This window comes from Ranitomeya imitator, chromosome 4 (genome assembly GCF_032444005.1).
Source record: "Ranitomeya imitator isolate aRanImi1 chromosome 4, aRanImi1.pri, whole genome shotgun sequence".
Lineage (NCBI taxonomy): Eukaryota > Metazoa > Chordata > Amphibia > Anura > Dendrobatidae > Ranitomeya > Ranitomeya imitator.
Window position 1 is genome coordinate 624968226 of NC_091285.1, and position 21064 is coordinate 624989289.

At 45.1% G+C, this 21064-nt stretch overlaps 1 long non-coding RNA gene across 1 annotated transcript; it reads right to left on the reverse strand.

Annotated features, from left to right (window-relative positions):
• Window positions 1-1140: 1140 nt before the first annotated feature.
• Window positions 1141-16265, reverse strand: LOC138674300 (uncharacterized). The gene is made up of 3 exons (XR_011320588.1): window positions 16210-16265; window positions 4075-4217; window positions 1141-1422 (listed from the first exon to the last, which is right to left on the reverse strand). It is a non-coding gene; the product is annotated as an uncharacterized lncRNA (long non-coding RNA).
• Between the last annotated feature and the right edge of the window lie 4799 nt (window positions 16266-21064).

Genomic DNA, 21064 nt, shown 5'->3' on the forward strand with positions numbered 1-21064 from the left:
AATCGAATCTTTGGTGTAACCTAGCAGCATGGAGCGTAGAGGTATAGGAGACAATGCTTCTTCAATGCTTACCCATTGTTTGTCTACTGATTTCCTGATCCAGTGGATCGTTCTTGTAATATGGGCTGCCTGGTAGTATTTTGATGCTACACAAGGGATATACGAGTCAAATAATTGCCAAGAGTACTACTAGCAAAACATATTTATTTGATTTTCACTGGTTCATCCAGGAGCCAGACAGGACACCGTGCAAACTATGGGTAATTAACTCTTTACTTACCAATTAGTCTGTTTATACAATGCGGCCCATTTACACTTGATGTGTGGCAGCGATATGGGCACTGTTAGGACTATTATCTATACATAACATCTACCATTGTTGTTTGTCTGCCACACATATGGGCTATTTTCATCTTTGTACACCCCAATATTATGTGTGCATTGTAAATGATCACTTATTGTGTTTCTGTCGGCTATAGCTGGACTTTTTGCACCTATGGATGCAGTCACATCCTTTTATCAAATTTTCTACCATATATTATATGTATGATTTTCAGTGAAAATCAAATAAATATGTTTTGCTAGTAGTACTCTTGGCAATTATTTGACTCGTATATCCTTTGTGTAGCATTAATGTTGAGTCGCCTCGTATATTATTACCTACTGACGCCCATGTGTATAACTGGTAGTATTTTGAGATGTCTGGAGCTCCGATCTCACCCAAGTCTTTCGGAAGGGAAAGTGTTTTGGCGTTAACGCGTGATTTACCCCTTTGCCAGATGTAGCCAAAAGATAAAGAATGCACTTTAGCCAGATAGGAGCACGGTAATTGAATTGGGAGCATATTGAGGATGTAAATAAATTTTGGGAGAATTATGCTTTTTAGAATATTTTTCCTACCTACCCAGGATAGGTATGTGTCTTTCCAGGAGTGGAGGAGTGTGGTAGTGCTTTCTAATAGTCGGGAGTAATTAAGAGTGAAAAGGTCTTTATCTGAGAGGCATAGCTGTATGCCTATGTCGGGGTCATCACGACAATACCCTTCATCCACCACTCATTCCAAATCAGATTAAGAGCATGTTGGTACTGGATAAGAATGAGTCAGACACAATGCTGGTTCAAACTCATTGCATGCTCGTGTGTAACGTCACAGCAACTGACTTTATTTTCTAATACACAACACTACATGATCTATTGGGGGAAGGTGTGCAGAGGGCGGGGTTAGGCGGGGTTTAAGCAATGTATCTAGTATTCAGTCTTTCTGGTTGGCTCTGACATCATCTGATGAATCTTCCTTTGTCCACATCTTGTCCACATCGCTTTAAGTATCATTTCCAGAGAAATGATACTTGTCATTCTGGAATGTGTAACTTGCTTCTTCAGCAGAGTGAATCTGGGACAAAGGTGAATACTGGCAGCCATCTTAAATACAGTTAAATTTGCATTAGTAAGCATGAAGGGAAAAACTTATTGTTTCACAGCATAAGTATATATAAAAGTACAAAAGAGTATAAAGATATATATTTTTACCTTGACACCTAGATATGTTAGACTTTTTGGTCTCCAAGGGAAGGGGAATGATGATTTAAGTCTGTTGACTATATTATTAGGTAAGCCAAGGTTTAGTAGCTCAGATTTAGAGTCATTTATTTTAAAATTGGACAACGTGCTGTACCTCTCCAAAGTGTTCATAATGGCTGGGATGCTTCTCAATGGTTTTGAGATTATTAATAATAGGTCATCCGCAAACGCCGCCACCTTGAAGTGGGTGCCTTGAATATGAAGTCCTTCAATATCAACGCATTGTTGTATGGCCTGTAGTAAAGGCTCAATCGAGAGAACAAAGAGTAGCGGCGACAGCGGACAGCCTTGTCTTGTGCCTTTGAATATCTGAAAAGAGTCTGTAAGGCTACGTTCACATTGGCGTTCCGCCAATGTGCGTCGCTGTTGCGCCGGCGACGCAGCGGCGACGCGCCCCTATGTTTAACATAGGGGACGCGTGCGTTGTTTTGGTGGCGTTTTTGCCACGTGCGTCGTTTCCGACGCTAGCGTCGGACGCAAGAAAACGCTACATTGTAGCATTTTCTGTGCGTCCGATTTTCGTCAAAAACGTTTTTGCGCGCGTTTGTGCGCGTTTTTACGTGCGTCGCGCGTTGCGTCGCCGACGCAGGGTGGCGCAACGCTAGTGTGAACCTAGCCTAAGCGACCCATTGATTCTTATCCTAGCTGAGGATAGCCGATATCGAGGATGGAGGAAACCCAAATTTTAGTAATGTTTCCTGAAGGAAGATCCAAATTTTAGTAATGTTTCCTGAAGGAAGATCCCGTCGACCCTATCGAAGGCCTTCTCAGCGTCTAGGCCCATTAGAGCAATTGGTATGTTCTTAAGTTTTGCATATTGCATAAGGTGCAAGACTTTGTACGAATTATCCTTTCCCTCTCTACCTTTCACAAATCCAGACTGAGACAGGGAAATCAGTTGAGGCAGCATGACAGCCATTCTATTTGCCATTAGTCTCGCATACATTTTTAGATCCGTGTTTAACAATGAAATTGGCCTATAGCCACACTGTTCCGGATCTTTCCCTTCTTTATATATCAGTGAGATTCTGGCTTCCAGAAACTGGCGTGGGCCTGCCTCTCCTTTCTGAAGAGAATTGCACATATTAAGCAGATGAGGAAGCAAAATTTCGGAATTGGATTTGTAGTAGTGTGCTGTAAATCCGTCCGGTCCCGGGGCTCTTCCCTTGGGGCACCCCGACAGGGCCGACTGGACCTCCACAAGAGAGAATGGCTTGATTAATTGTTCTTGCTGAGATATAGATAGGGCTGGTAGATTTAGGCTATTTAAGAAGTTTTGAATATCTTGTTTTCTCTGTTTTTTTTCCCCTTCTCCCTCCATAAGGCGTAATTGGTATAGGGACTTGTAATAGTTTAAAAATTCTTTCTCAATCTGAGAGTAATTTTGGGTTTTTTGGCCAGCTTTAGTTTTGATAGAATGGATAAATGTGCGGTCTTGTTTCTTTTTAATAAGTGACATAGTTAGTTTAGAGGCCTTATCTCCATGTACATATATGCGGTTTTTCCAAGAGGCGACAAATTTCGCCGATTGTTCTCTGAGAATGTCCCTTAGTCTTTGCCTTTTAGTTGAGAGCTCTAGAAGAGTTTGTGGTAATAAAGTCCTCTTATGTTGGGATTCTAGGTTTTTTATCTCCTCATATAGAACATTCAGTTCTTTATTTTTGGCTTTGTTCAGGTAGGATGCTATGGATATAAGCTCTCCCCGCAGCACAGATTTGTGCGCTTCCCATAATATTAAGGGTGATATTTCTTCATTGTTGTTTAATTCAAAATATGTTTTAATGGCTTTAGCAATGCGTGATTTAGTGGAAGGGTTATCTAGGAGTGAATCATTTAGCTGCCAGGACCTATTTGGGGAGAATTGTTTAGATAAAATTAACTCTACCAATACATATGAGTGATCTGAAAACAAGGAGGGATTTATGTCTGCCTCTTGTATGTTGGGTAATAAAGATCTAGGTGCAAATATGTAATCAATTCGATGGTAGGAGCCATGTGGGTGAGAGAAGAAAGTGAAATCTCATTTGGTCGGATTCATATAGCGCCAAACGTCTATTAGGTTCAATGAATGGAGAGCTTGTTTCAGTCTAACCAAGTCCCTAAGGGAGATTGCACTTTTCTTTCTTGTTGTATCGATGGAGCTTTCAAGGGCCAGGTTGAGGTCTCCACCAAGAATGAGTGTACCTTCCCTAAAGTCCCTTATTTTTTTGAGTGTGGTTAGGATCCATTTTAATTGCTTCTTATTTGGGGCATATACATTACAGATGGTGACAGCCACCCCCGCCAGAATTCCCTTTATTAGATAGCGGCCATTTGGGTCAGCCATCTGGTGATGAAGTTGAAATGGGATATCTTTAGCTATGGCTATTGACACTCCCTTAGATTTAGTCTGAGGTGAAGTAGCATGGAACCATCTATCGTAGTGACCTTTACCAAAGGAGGGGATCTTGTTGTTAGAGAAATGGGTTTCCTGTAAGAGTAGTAAGTCGATACCTTTTTTCTTGAAGTATGAGAGGGTTTGGCCTCTGGATGACGGAGAGTTGAAGCCATTAGTGTTGAAGGAGATTAATTTGAATATCTTCTGGTTGTCAGCCATCTGGAATAAAGTCTTGATGGTAGAGGACATCCCAATGTGTCTGAGGGGAGAGGGAGGAGAGGGGGGATGGGGAGGCGATAGAGAGGAAGAAAACAGAGAGGGAGGGTGTAGGAAGATGAAGTAGAAAAAACATTATAATGAGAAGAAACATAACATAGCACGCAATCAGGTGCATTATATTTAGAATACAGCTGGTAATAATAGTTACTGCCAGCTAGAGAGAGGCAATTTAATAACAGACATAACATATCTAATCTGAGAACTATCGTTCTGTGTAACAATGCGAACCTACACAATGGAATGAGATCAAAACGGTGGGAGGTTAAAGGACAATACTAGGGGTCTCTATCCGTGACCCCCAGACCGTTAAAGCCAACAATGACGGCAGATCCGTCTCTTCAGGTTTCTGGGTCCTTGATGGGGGTGGACCTGGAGGCTTTACGCTTAGTTTTCTGGGATTTAGGAGTGGAGACCGGCTGCCATGGATTGGGGCTAGGAAGGGGTTGTAGCATTGAGGCAGCGTGGAAGGACTCAATGTCGGGATATTGGTCAAGGGAGATGTTCAGTTCTTTACAAATCTTCTGGATGTCTGCTGAAGATCTTGCTTGCAATCTTTTGTCTTCAGTGACGATTTGTATTCCAAATGGGTACAGCCAGCGGTACTGAAGTTTTTTCTGGAGAATTGCCTCGGTGAATGGTTTGAGTAAAAATCGCTTCCTCAGGGTAATTGCTGAAAGATCCTGAAAAAGTTTGAGGCGTGAGTCTTCAAATTTGATGTCTTGGGCCTCCCTTGCCTGTTTTGGAATCAGATCCTTAGTACGGAAGTCCAGGAACCTGCACAGTACATCTCGGGGTGGATCCCCTTGTTTAGGCTTAGGGCGAAGCGCCCTACGTATTCTAACTATTTCAATGTCTTGGGGGTCTTGATCTGAGAGCAGGGAGCGAAAGGTCTCGGTAGCAGCCTTGGAAAGGGCTTCAGAGGCAACAGACTCCGGCAAGCCTTTTATTCGGATGTTATTTCTCCGCTCACGGTTTTCATGGTCTTCTAGTGTACATTGGACCATATGAAGCTGATCCTCTTGAGCTTTAATGCAGGACAGAATAGCGTTGGAATATTCTATGGAGTTACTTTGTGAGCTCTCCAAGGCCTCAATTCTATGCCCTTGTTGTGTTATTTCCTGCTTAATATCTATTAGTTCTTTTCCAATAGGTTCTAGAGCTTTGGATAGGATTCGTTTAATGAAAGAGCGAGTCACCGGGTGTTCTTTGCCCCCAGAGCCCATATCAGAGTCACTTTCCATGTCGGAATCTGTTTCTCCTTCCGTGGCTAAGCTAGATGTATAGTTTGCTTTAATAACACTGGGGGTAGAGGATCGTTTTTTTAGATATTTATCTAGATCTGTTTGTGCAGCAAGAGAACTGGTCTTAGTTGGCTTGGGCGCTTTAGCGTTAGATCTGACCATTGTGCTTTTTATAGTGATATGGGTGAAGCTATAAATCCTCTTCCAGCGAGCAATAAGGTCTTTATCACATCATTTTACTTGAGTGTTCTAAGTATAGGTAAAGATTCAATTCCTAATGCGGCCACTAGGTGTCAGAAGAGAGTCACTTTATTGCATGCACCTAATGTAATGTTCCACATCCACAGTGTTAAAGTATGGCATAGACCTCTATTTTTAAGATGGAGCAAAGTATATAGACATACCTCCCAACTTTTGAAGATGGGAAAGAGGGCAAGTTTTAGGCCACGCCTCTGACCACACCCATTCATAATTAGTCACACCCATATCCACGTCCCAACCACACCCATTTAGCACTGCTGATCACACTGTTTCATATACAATAAACAAAAAAATATGGCCACACAGTGCTCCATACTCTATAATGACCGCACATGATGCTCCATTCTGTATAATGACCACACATGATGCTCCATACTGTATAATGACCCCACATGAAGCTCCATACTGGATAATGACCCCACATGACGCTCCATACTGTATAATGGCCACACATGATGCTCCATACTGTATAATGAACACACATGACGCTCCATACTGTATAATGACCGCACATGACGCTCCATACTGTATAATGACCGCACATGACGCTCCATACTGTATAATGACCGCACATGACGCTCCATACTGTATAATGACCGCACATGACGCTCCATACTGTATAATGACCGCACATGACGCTCCATACTGTATAATGACCGCACATGACGCACCATACTGTATAATGACCGCACATGACGCTCCATACTGTATAATGACCGCACATGACGCTCCATACTGTATAATGACCGCACATGACGCTCCATACTGTATAATGACCGCACATGACGCTCCATACTGTAAAATGACCGCACATGACGCTCCATACTGTATAATGACCGCACATGACGCTCCATACTGTATAATGACCGCACATGACGCTCCATACTGTATAATGACCGCACATGACACTCCATACTGTATAATGACCGCACATGACGCTCCATACTGTATAATGACCGCACATGACGCTCCATACTGTATAATGGCCGCACATGACGCTCCATACTGTATAATGAACGCACATGACGCTCCATACTGTATAATGACCCCACATGAAGCTCCATACTGTATAATGACCCCACATGATGCTCCATACTGTATAATGGCCACACATGACGCTCCATACTGTATAATGAACACACATGACGCTCCATACTGTATAATGACCGCACATGACGCTCCATACTGTATAATGACCGCACATGACGTTCCATACTGTATAATGAACGCACATGACGCTCCATACTGTATAATGACCGCACATGACGCTCCATACTGTATAATGAACGCACATGACGCTCCATACTGTATAATGACCGCACATGATGCTGCAAACTGTATAATGACCCCACATGATGCTGCATACTGTATAATGAACGCACATGACGCTCCATACTGTATAATGGCCACACAGTGCTCCATACTGTATAATGACCGCACATGATGCTGCATACTGTATAATGAACGCACATGACGCTCCATACTGTATAATGACCACACACTGCTCCATACTGTATAACGGCCGCACATGATGCTCCATTCTGTATAATGACCACACATGATGCTCCATTCTGTATAATGACCACACATGATGCTCTATACTGTATAATGAACACACATGACGCTCCATACTGTATAATGAACACACGACGCTCCATACTGTATAATGACCGCACATGACGCTCCATACTGTATAATGAACGCACATGAAGCTCCATACTGTATAATGACCGCACATGACGCTCCATACTGTATAATGAACGCACATGACGCTCCATACTGTATAATGAACGCACATGACGCTCCATACTGTATAATGACTGCACATGATGCTGCATACTGTATAATGAACGCACATGACGCTCCATATTGTATAATGGCCACACAGTGCTCCATACTGTATAATGGCCACACATGATGCTCCATACTGTATTATGACCGCACATGATGCTGCATACTGTATAACGGCCGCACATGATGCTCCATTCTGTATAATGACCACACATGATGCTTCATTCTGTATAATGACCACACATGATGCTCTATACTGTATAATGAACACACATGACGCTCCATACTGTATAATGAACACACATGACGCTCCATACTGTATAATGACCGCACATGACGCTCCATACTGTATAATGACCGCACATGACGCTCCATACTGTATAATGACTGCACATGATGCTCCATACTGTATGATGACTGCACATGATGCTGCATACTGTATAATGAACGCACATGACGCTCCATACTGTATAATGGCCACACAGTGCTCCATACTGTATAATGACCGCACATGATGCTGCATACTGTATAATGAACGCACATGACGCTCCATACTGTATAATGGCCACACACTGCTCCATACTGTATAATGACCGCACATGATGCTCCATACTGTATAACGGCCGCACATGATGCTCCATACTGTATAATGGCCACACATGGTGCTCCATACTGTATAATGACCCCACATGATGCTCAATACTGTATAATGGCCCCACATGATGCTCCATACTGTATAATGGCCACACATGGTGCTCCATACTGTATAATGGCCACACATGTTGCTCCATACTGTATAATGGCCACACATGATGCTCCATACTGTATAATGACCGCACATGATGATCCATACTGTATAATGGCCACACATGATGCTCCATACTGTATAATGACCGCACATGATGCTCCATACTGTATAATGGCCACACATGATGCTCCATACTGTATAAAGACCCCACATGATGCTCCATACTGTATAATGGCCACACATGATGCTCCATACTGTATAATGGCCGCACATGATGCTCCATACTGTATAATGGCCACACATGATGCTCCATACTGTATAATAGCCGCACATGATGCTCCATACTGTATAATGACCCCACATGATGCTCCATACTGTATATTGGCCGCACGATACTTCGTACCATATAATGACCACACAGCTACTCCTACACATGCGGCTGCGCTCCGTACACTTTGCACACGGCTCCGCTCCGTACACACGTGGCTCCGCTCCATACACCTCGCACACACACGTGGCTCCGCTCCATACACCTCGCACACACACGTGGCTCCGCTCCATACACCTCGCACACACACGTGGCGTTGCGCGCCGCGGCAAGTTTTAGGCCACGCCTCTGACCACACCCATTCATAATTAGTCACACCCATATCCACGTCCCAACCACACCCATTTAGAACTGCTGATCACACTGTTTCATATACAATAAACAAAAAAATATGGCCACACAGTGCTCCATACTGTATAATGACCGCACATGATGCTCCATTCTGTATAATGACCACACATGATGCTCCATACTGTATAATGACCCCACATGAAGCTCCATACTGTATAATGACCCCACATGATGCTCCATACTGTATAATGGCCACACATGACGCTCCATACTGTATAATGGCCACACATGACGCTCCATACTGTATAATGACCGCACATGACGCTCCATACTGTATAATGACCGCACATGACGCTCCATACTGTATAATGAACGCACATGACGCTCCATACTGTATAATGAACGCACATGACGCTCCATACTGTATAATGACCGCACATGACGCTCCATACTGTATAATGACCGCACATGACGCTCCATACTGTATAATGAACGCACATGACGCTCCATACTGTAGAATGACCGCACATGACGCTCCATACTGTATAATGACCGCACATGACGCTCCATACTGTATAATGACCGCACATGACGCTCCATACTGTATAATGACCGCACATGACGCTCCATACTGTATAATGAACGCACATGACGCTCCATACTGTATAATGACCGCACATGATGCTGCAAACTGTATAATGACCCCACATGATGCTGCATACTGTATAATGAACGCACATGACGCTCCATACTGTATAATGGCCACACAGTGCTCCATACTGTATAATGACAGCACATGATGCTGCATACTGTATAATGAACGCACATGACGCTCCATACTGTATAATGATCACACACTGCTCCATACTGTATAACGGCCGTACATGATTCTCCATTCTGTATAATGACCACACATGATGCTCCATTCTGTATAATGACCACACATGATGCTCTATACTGTATAATGAACACACATGACGCTCCATACTGTATAATGAACACACGACGCTCCATACTGTATAATGACCGCACATGACGCTCCATACTGTATAATGAACGCACATGAAGCTCCATACTGTATAATGACCGCACATGACGCTCCATACTGTATAATGAACGCACATGACGCTCCATACTGTATAATGAACGCACATGACGCTCCATACTGTATAATGACTGCACATGATGCTGCATACTGTATAATGAACGCACATGACGCTCCATACTGTATAATGGCCACACAGTGCTCCATACTGTATAATGACCGCACATGATGCTGCATACTGTATAATGAACGCACATGATGCTCCATACTGTATAATGGCCACACATGATGCTCCATACTGTATAATGGCCACACATGATGCTCCATACTGTATTATGACCGCACATGATGCTGCATACTGTATAACGGCCGCACATGATGCTCCATTCTGTATAATGACCACACATGATGCTTCATTCTGTATAATGACCACACATGATGCTCTATACTGTATAATGAACACACATGACGCTCCATACTGTATAATGAACAAACATGATGCTCCATACTGTATAATGACCGCACATGACGCTCCATACTGTATAATGAACGCACATGATGCTCCATACTGTATAATGACTGCACATGATGCTCCATACTGTATAATGACTGCACATGATGCTGCATACTGTATAATGAACGCACATGACGCTCCATACTGTATAATGGCCACACAGTGCTCCATACTGTATAATGACCGCACATGATGCTGCATACTGTATAATGAACGCACATGACGCTCCATACTGTATAATGGCCACACACTGCTCCATACTGTATAATGATCACACACTGCTCCATACTGTATAACGGCCGTACATGATGCTCCATTCTGTATAATGACCACACATGATGCTCCATTCTGTATAATGACCACACATGATGCTCTATACTGTATAATGAACACACATGACGCTCCATACTGTATAATGAACACACGACGCTCCATACTGTATAATGACCGCACATGACGCTCCATACTGTATAATGAACGCACATGAAGCTCCATACTGTATAATGACCGCACATGACGCTCCATACTGTATAATGAACGCACATGACGCTCCATACTGTATAATGAACGCACATGATGCTCCATACTGTATAACGGCCGCACATGATGCTCCATACTGTATAATGGCCACACATGGTGCTCCATACTGTATAATGACCCCACATGATGCTCAATACTGTATAATGGCCCCACATGATGCTCCATACTGTATAATGGCCACACATGGTGCTCCATACTGTATAATGGCCACACATGTTGCTCCATACTGTATAATGGCCACACATGATGCTCCATACTGTATAATGACCGCACATGATGATCCATACTGTATAATGGCCACACATGATGCTCCATACTGTATAATGACCGCACATGATGCTCCATACTGTATAATGGCCACACATGATGCTCCATACTGTATAATGACCCCACATGATGCTCCATACTGTATAATGGCCACACATGATGCTCCATACTGTATAATAGCCGCACATGATGCTCCATACTGTATAATGGCCACACATGATGCTCCATACTGTATAATAGCCGCACATGATGCTCCATACTGTATAATGACCCCACATGATGCTCCATACTGTATATTGGCCGCACGATACTTCGTACCATATAATGGCCACACAGCTACTCCTACACATGCGGCTGCGCTCCGTACACTTTGCACACGGCTCCGCTCCGTACACACGTGGCTCCGCTCCATACACCTCGCACACACACGTGGCTCCGCTCCATACACCTCGCACACACACGTGGCTCCGCTCCATACACCTCGCACACACACGTGGCTCCGCTCCATACACCTCGCACACACACGTGGCGTTGCGCGCCGCGGCAAGTTTTAGGCCACGCCTCTGACCACACCCATTCATAATTAGTCACACCCATATCCACGTCCCAACCACACCCATTTAGCACTGCTGATCACACTGTTTCATATACAATAAACAAAAAAATATGGCCACACAGTGCTCCATACTGTATAATGACCGCACATGATGCTCCATTCTGTATAATGACCACACATGATGCTCCATACTGTATAATGACCGCACATGACGCTCCATACTGTATAATGAACGCACATGACGCTCCATACTGTATAATGACCGCACATGACGCTCCATACTGTATAATGACCGCACATGAAGCTCCATACTGTATAATGACCCCACATGATGCTCCATACTGTGTAATGGCCACACATGATGCTCCATACTGTATAATGAACACACATGACGCTCCATACTGTATAATGAACACACATGACGCTCCATACTGTATAATGAACGCACATGATGCTGCATACTGTATAACGGCCGCACATGACGCTCCATACTGTATAATGGCCACACAGTGCTCCATACTGTATAATGACCGCACATGATGCTGCATACTGTATAATGAACGCACATGACGCTCCATACTGTATAATGGCCACACAGTGCTCCATACTGTATAACGACCGCACATGATGCTGCATACTGTATAATGGCCACACATGGTGCTCCATTCTGTATAATGACCCCACATGATGCTCCATACTGTATAATGGCCACACATGACTCTCCATACTGTATAATGAACACACATGACGCTCCATACTGTATAATGACCGCACATGACGCTCCATACTGTATAATGACCGCACATGACGCTCCGTACTGTATAATGACCGCACATGATGCTCCATACTGTATAATGACCGCACATGATGCTCCATACTGTATAATGACTGCACATGACGCTCCATACTGTATAATGACCGCACATGACGCTCCATACTGTATAATGGCCGCACATGATGCTCCATACTGTATAATGACTGCACATGATGCTCCATACTGTATAATGACTGCACATGATGCTGCATACTGTATAATGACTGCACATGATTCTGCATACTGTATAATGAACGCACATGACGCTCCATACTGTATAATGGCCACACAGTGCTCCATACTGTATAATGACCGCACATGATGCTGCATACTGTATAATGAACGCACATGACGCTCCATACTGTATAATGGCCACACAGTGCTCCATACTGTATAATGACCGCACATGATGCTGCATACTGTATAATGAACGCACATGACGCTCCATACTGTATAATGGCCACACACTGCTCCATACTGTATAATGACCGCACATGATGCTCCATACTGTATAACGGCCACACATGGTGCTCCATACTGTATAATGACCCCACATGATGCTCAATACTGTATAATGGCCCCACATGATGCTCCATACTGTATAATGGCCACACATGGTGCTCCATACTGTATAATGGCCACACATATTGCTCCATACTGTATAATGGCCACACATGTTGCTCCATACTGTATAATGGCCACACACTGCTCCATACTGTATAATGACCGCACATGATGCTCCATACTGTATAACGGCCACACACTGCTCCATACTGTATAATGACCGCACATGATGCTCCATACTGTATAACGGCCACACATGGTGCTCCATACTGTATAATGACCCCACATGATGCTCAATACTGTATAATGGCCCCACATGATGCTCCATACTGTATAATGGCCACACATGGTGCTCCATACTGTATAATGGCCACACATGTTGCTCCATACTGTATAATGGCCACACATGTTGCTCCATACTGTATAATGGCCACACACTGCTCCATACTGTATAATGACCGCACATGATGCTCCATACTGTATAACGGCCACACATGGTGCTCCATACTGTATAATGACCCCACATGATGCTCAATACTGTATAATGGCCCCACATGATGCTCCATACTGTATAATGGCCACACATGGTGCTCCATACTGTATAATGGCCACACATGTTGCTCCATACTGTATAATGGCCACACATGATGCTCCATACTGTATAATGAACACACGACGCTCCATACTGTATAATGAACACACATGACGCTCCATACTGTATAATGAACGCACATGATGCTGCATACTGTATAACGGCCGCACATGACGCTCCATACTGTATAATGGCCACACAGTGCTCCATACTGTATAATGACCGCACATGATGCTGCATACTGTATAATGAACGCACATGATGCTCCATACTGTATAATGGCCACACAGTGCTCCATACTGTATAACGACCGCACATGATGCTGCATACTGTATAACGGCCGCACATGATGCTCCATTCTGTATAATGACCACACATGATGCTCCATTCTGTATAATGACCCCACATGATGCTCCATACTGTATAATGGCCACACATGACTCTCCATACTGTATAATGAACACACATGACGCTCCATACTGTATAATGACCGCACATGACGCTCCATACTGTATAATGACCGCACATGACGCTCCGTACTGTATAATGACCGCACATGATGCTCCATACTGTATAATGACCGCACATGATGCTCCATACTGTATAATGACTGCACATGACGCTCCATACTGTATAATGACCGCACATGACGCTCCACACTGTATAATGGCCGCACATGATGCTCCATACTGTATAATGACTGCACATGATGCTCCATACTGTATAATGACTGCACATGATGCTGCATACTGTATAATGACTGCACATGATGCTGCATACTGTATAATGAACGCACATGACGCTCCATACTGTATAATGGCCACACAGTGCTCCATACTGTATAATGACCGCACATGATGCTGCATACTGTATAATGAACGCACATGACGCTCCATACTGTATAATGGCCACACACTGCTCCATACTGTATAATGACCGCACATGATGCTCCATACTGTATAACGGCCACACATGGTGCTCCATACTGTATAATGACCCCACATGATGCTCAATACTGTATAATGGCCCCACATGATGCTCCATACTGTATAATGGCCACACATGGTGCTCCATACTGTATAATGGCCACACATGTTGCTCCATACTGTATAATGGCCACACATGATGCTCCATACTGTATAATGACCGCACATGATGCTCCATACTGTATAATGGCCACACATAATGCTCCATACTGTATAATGACCGCACATGATGCTCCATACTGTATAATGGCCACACATGATGCTCCATACTATATAATGACCCCACATGATGCTCCATACTGTATAATGGCCACACATGATGCTCCATACTGTATAATAGCCGCACATGATGCTCCATACTGTATAATAGCCGCACATGATGCTCCATACTGTATAATGACCCCACATGATGCTCCATACTGTATATTGGCCGCACGATACTTCGTACCATATAATGGCCACACATAGCTACTCCTACACACGCGGCTGCGCTCCGTACACTTTGCACACGGCTCCGCTCCGTACACACGTGGCTCCGCTCCATACACCTCGCACACACACGTGGCTCCGCTCCATACACCTCGCACACACACGTGGCTCCGCTCCATACACCTCGTGCACACACGTGGCTCCGCTCCATACACCTCGCACACACACGTGGCTCCTCTCCATACACCTCGCACACACACGTGGCTCCGCTCCATACACCTCACTCACACACGTGGCTCTGCTCCATACACCTCGCACACGCACGTGGCTCCGCTCCATACACCTCGCACACGCACGTGGCTCCGCTCCATACACCTCGCACACGCACGTGGCTCCGCTCCATACACTTCGTACACACACGGCTCCGCTCCGTACACCTCATACACACACGGCTCCGCTCCATACACCTCATACACACACGGCTCCACTCCGTACACTTCGTACACACACGGCTCCGCTCCGTACACCTCGCACACACATACGGCTCCGCTCCATACACCTCATACAAACATGGCTCTGCTACATGCACACTGTAAACACCTCCTGACCCCACACAAGGCATTACATGCCTTGTCAGCTCTACAGCACTGTATCCGTGAGACTCGTCGGTGGTCCTGGCACAGGAGGGGTAACATCACCTGTCCTCTGCCTTTGCCTATAAGGACCCCGCACATGTCACTGGCTGCAGTAATGTCGCAGCGATTGTTTCTCTCTAGTTGTGAATATCACCATTGATTTCGGTCTCTCTGTCCATTCCTGAGAGTTCAGGGCACACAGCCTGTCCGTCCATCCACCACCTGCTCTGCTGCTCTGTGTTACCAGCACATAGGAATTACAGCAATGGAAAATGTCTCTGAACTTCACCTTTTTGTTGCTGTGTACAGACAGTGCTTTCTAGATCATTCAGCAATAATAAAGTGATTGTATTGATCGGCAGCACATTACCTCCTGCAGGACCATGTGGCAAGGTGGCAGCAAAAAGCACAGCCGAGCCTGCCTTCTGCGACTGTGCACAGGACCTGTGATGAGGTCACAGGAGGGGAGGAGTCAGGGGTCACATGATCGGCAGATCAGGACCTCCGTGGATTGCAGGACTGAGGCAGCCATACGGAAGGGTAAGGGCCCGGGGCATGGCTTAACTACACAAGGGGGCGTGTCCGTCCTGCTGTCTGCGGGATCAGAGCGTCCCGTGCGGGAGTGCGGGGCAAAGGCTGAAAACCGGGACAATCCCGCACAATGAGGGACGGTTGGGAGCTATGTATAGATTATCCCACCCGGGTTTATTAGGCGCCCAGGTTTGTTTCAACAGATAGCAGTGGTCGCTGGCGCGGTTCTGTGGCCGCAGCCCCCGGGGACCAGATTAGAGCGTCGAGGGGTCTGTAGGAACAAAGTTTGTGTGTAGGGAGATCAGAGAGGGGAGACAAATGGGCTAGTGTGCCCCACCAAATCTATCACAAGATGGCACTCTGTGATTATATTGGTACATCTGAGCTTCTTCTCACACAGTTCCCCTCTGGCCGAGTTATATGTGTTCCCCGGACCTCCCCCGGTTCCCTCCAGGCAGAGCCAAGGACTAATACCGGTCTCAGCGGTCCAGCCTCCCCCCCTCAGCCCCAGGCAACAGACACCAGTGACCCGCGGGCACTCAGACCACGCTCCCTTATTTCTCTTCAGAGGGTGAGGAGAGGGAAGGCACCAGCCACGCACTAGCTTCTTGGAGCGTTTGGGCAGCAGGGCGCGCTCCAGGGGTTCAGTCAGGGTCATTCACCGCCAGGCAAACTTAGTCCAGGGGAGCGGCGGCTATGGACGTCCTCTTCCCGCCGTCCCCGCCAGCCAGATGGAGTCCCCTTCACCGCTCGCCGCCGGCAGCCTCGGCGATGGATCGTGCGGCAGGAGGCAGACCCGGAGATCAGACAGAGCCCCAGGGGAGCCGCTCCGGAGCACCACCAGGGAAGGGTGAGTAGCGATTGTCCCTCACGAGTCTCGCACTCACCGCAGGGTCCGCAGGCCAGTGGCGGGAAGCTCCGCTAAATATGGCGGGTCGGAGATGTCTTAAGGTGACCATGGTCTCCAGTCACTAGTCCTCTGCGCCTCCACCAAGAAGCATCGGTGGTACCGGGCGCTTCACAGGGAACACTCCTCTCCTAGTATATGATTGACTCCCTTCAAGGGGAGAAGGCGGCAGGTTCAATGCGCCGTTCGGGGATCAGGAGGGAGCACCTCGTGTGGGCCCCAGGTCCGGTCACAGGCCTCAGGTCTCCACGACTGGTAACGCCAGTATTGTAGCAATATGTTATATGTTCATGTGGCCTCTAGGGGTCTCACTACTTTTATGTGTGTTCTATATTCTTTGTTTGGAACTTGTTGGATGTTGTTGTACTCGGAATTCATGTAATGGAGGTTGAGACATGATGTGAATAAAGAGCCTGGAGATACTCACAGAGTGTGATTTATGACAGGATTCATCAAACAGAACATGGTGGCAGCCGGGCACAGAACCTGCAAATTCTTAGAGCTTATATGAGGCTGGAACTGCACAGATCACTGCAACTGTAAGTACAGATTCCTTGACAGTACAGAAAAATGGAGACTGGTCTGAAGCCCCCTCAGAGACTGGATGTCACTTCATGTAATCTGTCCCAGACTTGGAGACATTGGAAGGAAGAGTTTACACTGTATGTGGATCTGACTGTGGGCCCCACTGATGACAAACGGAAAGTAAAGCTGTTTTATTACCTAATTGGGGAAAATGGCAGAGAATTAGCCCACACCTTGCTCACAGACACAGACAACCTCCTCCTAGCAGACATTGTGCAGGCATTTGATAAACACTGTGACCCAAAGAAGAATGAGACAGTGGAAAGATATAAGTTTTTCACAAGACATCAGGAGGATGGTGAAAATGTGGATAGATATCTGACAGAGCTGAGGAGACTTGCGGAAACATGTGGCTTTGGAGAGATCAGGGACAGTCTAATCAAGGACAGAATGGTGTGTGGCATAAAGGACAGTCATCTCAAAGAAAGATTACTGAGAGAGGAAGGCATAACTTTAGAGAAATGTATGCAAATCTGCAGGGCTGCTGAGCTCACAAAGCACAGCCTGAAGATGATGGCAGGCACCAGTGAGAATGATGATGACAAGGTACATGCAGTATCTATGAAAGGAAAGACAGGACCAAACTACCCTATAAACACTGTCCACTGCAAGTATTGTGGGAAAAGACATGAGAGAGACAAAACCAAGTGTCCAGCATATGGGGAAACCTGCAGGTCATGTGGCAAGAAGAATCATTCCTCTGCTGTCTGCAGGCAAGGAAGAGGCAAACAGTACAGACAGCTCCACACTGTGACACCAGACACTGACAGTGCAGAGGACATTACATGGCTACAAATGCAGTCTACAACAGAGAAAGTCAATGTAGTCGGGCAGTCAGTAGTGAAGGATGCCAAGCAGCTTTATGCAACATTCTTGTTGGATGAGAAGCCCATTAGATTTCAGCTGGATTGTGGAGCAAGCTGCAATGTAATTTCATTTGATCTGCTAAACAAACAGGTTTCTATTGAGCCAACTGACAAGGTACTGGTGATGTACAACAAAAGTGTTCTGAAACCAATGGGGACATGTAAGCTAAAAATACGAAACCCATGTAACAGAAAGAGTTATAGAGTTGAATTTACCGTGTTACGGGGTGGTAACCATGTACCATTACTGGGAGTAAAAGCAGTTCAGGCAATGGACTTAATAAAAGTACAGTCTCAGAACATTATGTCTGTTGAAGTTGCCCAGGATATACAAAATCCAAAACTAAATGCAGAGCACAACTTGGACATGCAGAAAATAAAAGCAGAGTATGCTGATGTATTTGAAGGTGATGGATGCTTTGAAGGTAAATATAGGCTAGAAATTGACAACACAGTGCAGCCCACCAGATTACCTACAAGAAGAGTGCCTGTAGCGTTAATGCAACCGCTGAAAGTAGAACTGCAAGATCTACAGAGAAGAGGCATGATAGCACCAATCCATAAGAGCACAGATTGGATCAGCAGTTTGGTCATAGTGCAGAAACCATCGGGCAAGTTAAGAATATGTATAGATCCTAAGCCACTCAACAAGGCGCTGAAACGAAATCATTACCCAATGCCAACATTAGATGATGTTCTACCAGATTTATCAAAGGCTAAAATATTTTCTGTATGTGATGTAAAAAATGGATTCTGGCATGTGGCCCTGACTGAAGATTCAAGTTTATTGACAACATTTTCTTCACCATTTGGACGCTTTAAATGGCTGAAAATGCCCATGGGACTAAAACCTGCTCCAGAGATATTCCAGCAGAAATTGATGCAAGCTTTGGAAGGACTTACTGGAGTGAAGACAATAGCGGATGATATCCTAGTAGTGGGCGAAGGTGAAAATATGGAATCTGCAATCAAGGATCACGATCAGAAGATGATACAATTTTTGGACAGATGCAGAGAAAAAAACAAAGCTGAATTTGGACAAATTCAAATTGAAAATGACAGAAGTGGTCTATATTGGTCATCGACTGACTTCAACTGGGGTCAAAGTGGATCCTGAAAAGGTGAGAGCAATACAAGATTTGCCTACCCCTACTGATGTTTCTGGAGTACAACGATTTTTGGGCATGGTGAATTATCTCTCAAAATTTTGCAGACATCTGTCAGACATGTGTGAGCCACTGAGACAGCTAACCCACAAAGATGTGCGCTGGGAATGGACAGAAAGCCAGGAGACGGCTTTCCGAGCAGTAAAGAATGCCATTGCAGATACAGCAACCCTAAAGTATTTCGATCCAGATCGAGAAGTGGTGGTACAATGTGATGCTTCGGAAAAAGGCCTTGGAGCCAAATTATGCAGAACAAACAGCCAATTACATTTGCAAGCAGAGCCCTTACAACAACAGAGCAGGGATATGCGCAGATTGAGAAGGAACTACTGGCTGTGGTATTTGGGATGGAGAAGTTTCACCAGTACACCTACGGTCGACGGGTAACAGTGCAGTCGGATCACAAACCATTGGAGAGCATTACAAAGAAACCATTACTAAATGCCCCGAAAGAGACTACAGCGCATGCTGTTGCGACTTCAGAAATATGATGTTGACATCGGGTACTGTCCAGGAAGAGACTTACTGATTGCAGATACGCTAAGCAGAGCTTACCTTCCTATCACAAATGATGAGGCGGAAGACATTGAAACCATCAATATGTGTAACTACCTTGCAGTGTCAAAAGAAAAGGTCAAGCAAATCCAGACTTTTACAGAGAAGGATAAAAGTCTCCAGAGTTTAAAGACTGTCATCTTGCAGGGCTGGCCAAAATACAAGCAGCATGCTCCAAGGGAAGTCTCACCATTCTTCCACATAAGAGATGAATTGTCAGTGCAGCAAGGAATCATCTTTAAAGGAGACAGGGCTGTTATACCTGAAGTTCTCAGAAGAGGCATATTGAAGACATTGCACTCTTCTCACTTAGGCATGGAAGGATGCCTACGTCGTGCACGAGAATCAGTTTATTGGCCAGGAATGAATGACCACATAAAAAATTACATAGCACAATGTGAAATATGTGCATCCTGCAATGATAAGCAACCAAAGGAGACATTGCAACCTCATGAAATTCCACATAGGCCTTGGTCAAAAATAGGAACAGACTTGTTCACATGGAATGACAAAGAATACCTGATTACAGTGGACTATTTCTCTAACTTCTGGGAGTTTGATTTGGTGCAGGACACAAGGGCGAGAACAGTGATTAAAAAACTCAAGGCCCATTTT